This window comes from Nilaparvata lugens, chromosome 6, assembly GCF_014356525.2.
Source record: "Nilaparvata lugens isolate BPH chromosome 6, ASM1435652v1, whole genome shotgun sequence".
In the NCBI taxonomy this organism is placed as follows: Eukaryota; Metazoa; Arthropoda; class Insecta; order Hemiptera; family Delphacidae; genus Nilaparvata; species Nilaparvata lugens.
Window position 1 is genome coordinate 18165685 of NC_052509.1, and position 7355 is coordinate 18173039.

Here is a 7355-nt window from a genome sequence, read left to right on the forward strand (position 1 = left end):
ATGTTGTCAGCCGCACGTCCTGCCAGATGCTGATAGGTGTGGTCCCGGAAGTACTCTGACAGCGCATAGTACGGCCTGGCTGTCAGATGATGCTTCGATGCAACAGAGAAGAGCCTTTCGTCTTCCAGGGCCTTCAAGATGGCTGGCAGCAGGTTGCAGAAGTAGGCTCCCGCATAGGCTGGTGAGTTTTCATATTTTTTCAGGCGGTGTTGTGGAAGGTCTATGTTTTTGGAATTCCTTGTTCTGTATCCAAGCTTGTCGCCCAGCTGTTGTGGTTTAGCTTTCCTTGCCAGAATCTTTGCTTCCAGGATGTACAGAGAGATCACGGTGAGTAGTTTGTATTTTTTGAAGACTGGTCTACAGTGCTCTGTTATGTTCATTCCAAGAATATTTCTAAGTGCTCTCTTTTGTAGTATTAGTATTTTGTTGAGGTGTATTTGTGATGCTGAACCCCAGGCCACTATGCCATATCTCATGTGTGAAGCGAACAGGGCATGATATGCAGTTAGTGCTGTCTTTTCACCTGTTATACTTGTCAGGCGTCGAATTACTTAGATTGCAGACGATAACTTCTTACTTAGTTGTTCAATGTGGGGCTGCCATGTTAGGTTCTGGTCGATGATGATTCCCAAGAATCTTGTATGTGAGGTTTGGCTATTTGGGGAAACTTCCAGGCTATTGTTTGTAGGTTGGAATTTTATGTGTACTGTTTTCTGTTTATTTATAGTGAGGTCCAGTCTATTGCATTTTTGGGTGGCTTCTTTCAGTGCTTCGACTATTACATTTGGCTCCTGATTTTTATGTATGATTTTTTACAAGTATAGTAGTATCATCCGCAAACAGTATGCACTTGTTTCTGCTATCTATTTCATCTGGGAGGTCGTTTATATATATATATATATATATATATATATATATATAAGGAATAAGAGAGGTCCGAGTGACCCTTGGGGCACACCTCTGTTTACTGCTCTGAGTGAGGATTTATACTGGATAATTTCTTTGTAATGGTTTGTGATGGTCGACATATTGGGTTCTGTTTGATAGGTAGTCCTCTAACCATTTGAGAGCTCTTCCAGTTACATTGAGATTTCTTAGTTTCTGTTTCAGTATATCCCAATTCAAATTGTCGAAAGCTTTTTGGAGGTCGATGAAAATACCAGTCACGGTTTTTTCTCTTCCCATAGTTTGTTTATGTTGTTGCATAGCTCCGAGACCACTGTCGATGTGCTGCATCACTTTCTGAATCCATGTTGGTGCCTGGTTATTAGATTATTTTCTTCGAGATGCTTTATGAGTTGTTCATAGATAGCACGTTCTATTATTTTAGATACTTGTGGGAGGTTAGCAATTGGCCTGTAGTTTTTAGGATCTGTCTTATCAATTTTTTATATTTTGGGAAAATCTTAGATATTTTAAGGTTTTGTGGAAGGGCTGCTTGTTCTGTGGATGAATTTACTATGTTAAGTAGAGGAGTCTTCAGTTCTTGCTCACAACTTTCCAACATTTTGCCTGTAATGTCGTCATAGCCTGCGGAATTGTTAGATTTTAACTTATTGATAAGGCCACTCAGCTCTGAATTTGTGGCTGTTTTGAATTTGCTGAGTACTGGTGTTCCATCCAAATTTGTTGTGCAGTTTTGTGTTGCAGTATCGGGTGCTCCAGCCTGCGGTTCTATGAAGGAGGCATTTAACAGATTGCAAACTTGATGTGGGTCCGTTACTGAATGGTTGTTCTGTGTCAGACACAGATTTTTTCTTTCAACTGTGGACTTCTTGCCTCTTTCTTCGTTGATTATCTTCCACAGCTCTTTTATTTTATTATCTGTCTGGTGTATTTTGTTACTGATAAACCTCCTCTTCTTGTTTTTTACCTCCAGTTCATATAAGTATTTCAGTTCTAAGAAAGTATTCTTGTCCTCTTGTGAGCCTGTCAGAATTAATTGGTTTTGAGCATGGTTTAGACTGTCTTTCAAGGCTATAGTCTCTCTGTCCCAGAAAGCATAGTTTTTTATTGTAGTTATTTTTGGGCTCTCTTGGCATGACCTCATCTATATTTTTGTGCATTATTTGAGCAAAGGCCTTGTACTTGGCTTCGACTGATTTTAGTTCAATTACCTGTCTCCAATCCTCCATATCAAGTCTTTGTTTGAGTCTCCTCTTATTGGGGTTTGAGTAATTTCTGCTGTATTTGTACTTCACCGTTTTCCCGTTTTTTCGGCCTTGATATGGCAGAGTATTGATTTGTGGTCTGAGATTTGAGTCTGTTGGACAGATACCATTATTTTGTCGGATGGTATGTTATGATAGCAGCCATCTATACTTGTTGCTGAAGTGGGAGTTATTCTGGTTGCCGGTAGATTGCATGCATTACAGCCGTGCTGAGTTAGGATGTTTTCCAACTCTATTAGGCCTACACTTCCTGTTTTTAGTGTATCAATATTAGTGTCACCGATTATCAGGATTTTGTGTGATTTGCTGAGTAATCGTGCAATAAAGATCCAAGGCGAGTGAGAAACTCACTTACTGTTCCAGGAATCGGATATCTGTAGGTTCCTACTATGAATAATTTGAATTTTTCAGCTGTATTTTCGCGAGAGCTATCTCAAACACTTGTTCTATTGGATGATGTGCTTCGCTTGGAGTGATGTCTGCTACTGAGTACTGGCTGTCTTCCCTTTTATAAATTGCTACTCTACCCCAGATGAGTTTTTCGCGGCAAAAATATGAGACAAGTGAGTATCCTGGAATGTTGGTGGTTGTTAGTTTGTGTAGTCTTTGGCCGTGCTCTGTAAAGATGACGATGTCAGGTGAGCACTGCTCCAGTTCTATTTCAAGTCTGTCTAATTTCCCTTGCAGGTCTCTTTGAATGACGAGCCGTCTTTGGATGTGTGTCCAGGCTAGGAAAAAACTTCCTAGAGGCTAGGTCAAAACTTTTACCTACTTTCATTTCATCATATTCCTTGTCGGATATGTTGACACATTTGGTGTGATACCATTTATTATCATTGCAGTCACATGTTACGGCGTGGTCGCTGTTCTCAACTGGTATCTGGCAAACACCACATAGAGACTGGAGATTGTCATTAATAATAGCCGTTCCTAATTGTTTTTTTCCCATTTTGGTTAAGCAAGTATATAATATGTCGTCTTGCAGGGAGAATGATGGGAATTTGGTAACGTGAATTTGTCAGAGTCGATAGGCTAATTAAGACATAAAGGTTATAACAGTGCAGTCAATTTGTCACATATCACAATGCCTTCTATAGCCGGTAGCTGATACATTCAGGTTTATTAATGTAATATTAACTGTTCATTCTCGTTTACAATAATAAATTTTATAATTTATTAAGCAAAAAAATTATTTTTTTTCAATATTTAATAATTAATTTACATAATTAAGGTGAAATAATTTGTTAATTTGTTGATTATTAATTCTACATTGTTAAAAGACGACCTGGCAACAGAGCAAAGCGAGAAAGAGATAGCGCTATCCGCTTTGTTGAACATTGGTAATCAAACACTGCCATTATAACGTGGACCTCACTATAGCAACGCTGATTTTTTGAAAAAAATCCAATATTTTGGTGGAGAGCGCAGATCTTGAATTATTTCGTTAATGTTATAAAAATACCCATGTATGATTTCACAAACTCCAAAGGAAATACATCAGTAAACAACATCCTTTGTGATTGCTAGTTTTGTTTTGAATATGAGAAATTTCAAAGAATGGGTCAGAGAGTTTGAGGAACAAGGAATGAATAAAAAAATAATAAAAGAAGCTAAGAAATTCAAAGATGATAAAAAAGTAGAGTAAAGTAAGTAGTAAGTCCTGCCAATTTTGATGAGAAAGGATTAATTTTGTTTCAAGCTGAAATTCACAATCATGGAATCATGGTAGTCGCTATAATTTATAAGTATTGTTTTGCAGATTAACTTCCAAGTAGCTACTTATGTCAAAAACATGTCACTTAAGCATAGATATGTCAGATGTGAAAAATGCATGCCCCTGGCGTGATTCAAACCCACGACTGTTCAGGCATTATTCTATCATAGGTTAGTAGCACCTCATTTAACTGGGCTATGTTGGAAAATAGTTGAAAACTCAAGTTTGAGGATTTAGATTGTAAGAAATATAGTCTATAACAACTTATCAAAAATATAATCTAGACAACTGATTGCTAGTTTACCACACCAGATAACTTGTAAAACCCTAGGCTTTGTACGGTACCTAAACGGGGTCCAGTTTAGTGTCTCGTGTACGTATTATTGATATTGGAAATATAAAATATATAGCACCATCATAGGATAACTGAACACTTTATTTTAAATATAAAAATGTTGCTATTTAAAGAAAAACCCGTACTTTCATAACCTACACTTTTACATTTAAAACATAATTAAACAGAACATTTTAGGTTTTGAACAAATAAGTGATTTTATATTTTGATGTAGGCCTACTATTAATAATTCCAATATAGATAATAGGTATGCCAGATAGAGAACTGTTCCTCTTGAACGAAAGTAGAAATTAAACAAAACACCTAATATAATAAATATTTTACATAATTCTTGAAATGAAGTTACGTTACGTACCGTATTGAAGAGGGAAAAAGCAGTTTGGTTCTATGTCAATAGTTTAACTAATATATCGAGATTATTCGACATCGACAAGATACCGTATCGATTGTAGAATCTCGATAATGATTTTAGGGCAATTACAGCTGTCAATGTTGAACATCGATTTCGGATAAGGGTACGTTTATGTCGGAGCTGCGATTAGTGATAAAAGCTGCGATTCTAGCAACGCGTAGATAATACCAACGTGCTTTCTAATAGGCCAGTTTATGTCGGAGCTGCGATGAAAATCGATCTTGGGTCCTGACCATCGATAAGAGCATCGATAATGGCTCGGTCCATTTTCGAAGCTAGTATCGAGTTGTACAATACAAAGTACAAACATGGACCAATATTTTTTCATGATTTGGGTTGATTTATATGTGGAGTTTCGTAAGCAAGTGACATTTTCTTTACTTTATTAAACTATTTCTTATTCAATTACAAAATTCTATATTGTCAATGATAATAATGAAACATAATATAGACCTTGATGTATGCATTTCAAGAATAAATTCAATTGTTTCTATTTTATCAAAGAATATAACTTTCTTGTATAAACCTACTTACCTTAATGTTAGCATTAATCGCTCCTCTGTCATGATAGGACTTATGTGATAATTATTCCAGTCCTTTTGGAGATTATAGGATACTCTCGTCAAAATGTGGTCGAAAGTTTCTATTTCCATTCTCATATAGTCAAAAAAATTTTTTGGATGCTGTCTTAAATCTTTATACAAATGATGATACTCCCCAAATACATTCCTCTCCACATTGATAGGATGTGCATAATATTCACGTTCTCTACAACCTAGTAAGTAATGCTTTACTGTATATTCGATGCAAAAATAAAATCTTCATCAGAATCACTCATTATAGCATACACAAATTGCGTACCCTCGGAGATCAAAGCATAGATAAAAGATAATCGGATTTGAATACCGTACTTTTCCGCGAGGTGAGACAAATTTAAATCACCCCACGGTAGACAAATTCCTCCGCGGTAGGCAAAGTCACCCCGGTTGACGACGTTTGTAAGAAGCGCAGCTGAGTACGATCAATTATCAAGAGGTCGAAATGCGGCAAGTTATGAAGACACGCAATGAAAAAATATTTTGTACATTCGTCACAGGTAAAAAAGAATATATCCTTGTCCTGACCTCTAATCTTTTCTGTGAAATTGTGCAGTATTATGAGTTTATAATAGGCCTACTACTCCACTCTTTTATACAAATACGATTTATTGTACGAGTGCGGACACAATTTATGTAAGAAAATAAATCATAGGAAGATAGAAGAATTATAATAGAACACACCTTTTGGTAAATTTGCATTGATCGTCTGAATATGTAGGATAACGAAAAATTCATACTCTCTCCTGACCTCTAATCTTTTCTGTGAAATTGTGCAGTATTATGAGATTTATAGGCCTACTACTCCACTCTTTCATACGAATACGAAACTTGATCTTTCGAATCCGACAGTGTGTTATTGATTTTATTGTACGAGTGCGGACACGATTTATGTAAGAAAATAATATTCATAGGAAAATAGAAAAATGATAGACCTAATAAAACACACCTTTTGGTAAATTTGAATTGATCGTCTGAATATGTAGGATAACGGAAAATCCATACCTATATAATTTTTCAAAACTAATGCCATATCGTACTTGATAATATGTCACTCTAGTTTCCCTAGTATCGTACTAGAAAAATATTCCACTATAGAATCGTTAAACTCATTTACCTACTACTCTATATAGTGAGATGTATTTTGAAATGTCAGCAATCCTTAGAAATCCCACCAAGTCTGAGTGCCGGTTACACGGTTAAATTTTAACCGTGATTAATTCCACGAGAACCAATCAGAGAAGCCGTCTTTTCTAAAAGGCCTTCTTTGATTGGTTGTCGTGGAATTAATCACAGTTGAAATAACCGGCTTTTGTGCAACCGGGCCTCAGACTGAAGTGTTGAGTTGTAGGCTATTTCACTACCACATAGTTTTTATTCATTACACTTGGCTTTTACCACTACAACACCATAAATCTATAATATAAATATATGCCTGTTTTTTCTTTTCCGATCATTGTAATGTTTGTGCTAACCTAATCAATGAATATAATATAATGGCCAACTAGCTATACGGTAGCGAAACTCACTTCAAACTGTCAGCATCTTTTAAAATATTCGGTACAGTACCGAACTCTCAACTTGATCCCTACTGGACCATGGCCAATCTAAGTTATAGTACCGGTTGCACAAAGGCCACGAGAACCAATCAGAGAATGCATTTTTTATAAGACGGCTTCTCTGATTGGTTCTTGTTGAATTAATCACGATTAAAATTCAATTGGCTATTGTGCAACCGGCACATAGTGTTATAGTATGCCTTGACCTCCCGCAGCATCAAAACGCTACTATGCGTAGCAATAACATTTTTGATAATCCAGCTATTTGAGACATCAGCAGCCAGCATGCCGTAATTTTTTAATTAGGAGTACAGCAGCAGTCAGGCGGGCGCAGTTGGCTTCATTCTATTTCCGCCCTCCCCAGCCCCAACTAACTAGGGATCTTCTCATCAGTCGAAACTATAGGCTAACATCAATGCTCACCTTAGGACTATGTGAAATATAGAAAGGTATATTAAGGTAAGTATACTTTAAATAGGGAAGGTAAAGTAAAAATTCAAGAAAGTTTTGCACTGTAGTTTATTTTTTCATGGATTCAAGCTTTTCGA